This window comes from Saccoglossus kowalevskii, chromosome 16 (genome assembly GCF_978046115.1).
Source record: "Saccoglossus kowalevskii chromosome 16, keSacKowa6.1, whole genome shotgun sequence".
Classification (NCBI taxonomy): domain Eukaryota; kingdom Metazoa; phylum Hemichordata; class Enteropneusta; family Harrimaniidae; genus Saccoglossus; species Saccoglossus kowalevskii.
Genome location: NC_140656.1, coordinates 29,471,476 through 29,473,165, shown reverse-complemented (window position 1 = coordinate 29,473,165; position 1,690 = coordinate 29,471,476).

Sequence of the window (1,690 nt, the reverse complement as noted above, 5' to 3'; positions counted from 1 at the left end):
GTGCAATGCTTTTAAACTCTTGACCCCCCCCCCTCCCCCCCCCAACACACAAAAAAAACTGCTCTGGAATCAATGCTTGATCACTCAAATTACTTTTCTGGGAACTTATTTCAAAAGCTACTTTTCATTCATATCAAGAGTGGCACACATGTAAACCAAAAAAAAACACATACTGTAAAAGGATTAATTATTCACTGGATTTAATTTTGCTGACTGGAAAATGCGCTAAATTAAAACCCAGTGAATATGTAAAATTTAGCATAGAACACATTATCTAAATGATGAAACCGTGAATTTAATACCCACTGAATATGCCTGAAATGGTAAACCAGCAAAATTTAACCCCAGTGAAAATTAGTCATTTTACAGTATTACATTTTGTTTTTCAGTTACTTGGATATATTTCTAATTCTTAAAAAAATAAAGAGAGACTCAAGTGTTCTATATGGTGATTGGTGTGTATGTTTTACCTTTTAACAAGAATGTAGTCATTACTCAGTTGTACTTTGTCACCATTTTAAGGCTGTATTCACCTATAATTGGATCTGATGACATTTTAATCTAAAAAGTTGCATTTTGTTGATTATTTTCAAAATTGGGACAGTAAAATTTGCTGTTGATTTTTGTGTTTGAAAATTCTGTTTAAGTAGCAACTTAAGTACAGCAAAAGTACTCAAAATAAATCATCTGTTTCCAGGGCTAAGGTATATACTTATCTATCTTAACAGCTGTTAGCAATACAGTAATGAATTATAGGCAACAGGAAGAGTAGAAAATACAAAATGATTAGATATACTGGAGGCGTATCCTGTTGCCCTCGGTAACAGTATCTAAAGGACAGTCTGCTCAGTCAACACACTTGAGGGACAGAATTTTCAAACTTTGTGATTGGTCATTTTAAATTACAAAGAATATGAACTATGTGGTTTTTTAATTATGAACCTCTATTGTATGCATTTTGTTCATTTTCTAATACAAAATGGTCACCAAACAACGGTTTAAAGTTTATAGGTAACATTTTGTTATTTATTTGATGAAACCTTTCAGTGAGCAAAATATCACAAATTTGTAATGCTTTTAAAAATGAAAATTAGAGATTGTTTAGTGGAGATAAATGTGAAAGATTGAACGTGTGTGCAGAAATGTTTAAATACAGGTGTAAATCAGGCTGGGAATGTCAGGTTGAATATCAACTACGATGAAATGGGTTAATTTGAGGTTGTCATAAGCGTACATACAAAATTTGTGTATTGGGCATTTTAATGCATTTTATATGCATTTGTATTTGCCACATGGGACCATATGTCAAGCCTTATCGCCTGTAAATCTGGATGTCAAAATCTGGGTATGAAGGGCTTGAATCCGGATGTGAAGGGTTTAAGTCACCCGAAGGGAAGGGAATATGTGAATTACATATGTGGAACTAGATTTAAAGGAAAGGAACAGACAAAAGAATGGAAGAGAAGTTAATATTAATAAATGAGGATAGGATAGAATGGAGCAGCATGCAGCTAAGACATTTTATTTACGCCACATCAGCAGCCTCCTTACGGCATAACTACCGGTATCTGCATTGCTAAAGTCCTACGGCATTACTTGCAATACATGATAATAAATGAGTAAGGATGCCATTGTCTGTTTACAATGGGGTAAATGGTGGGTGGGATGAGAGTGCTCTCAGTGGATTACC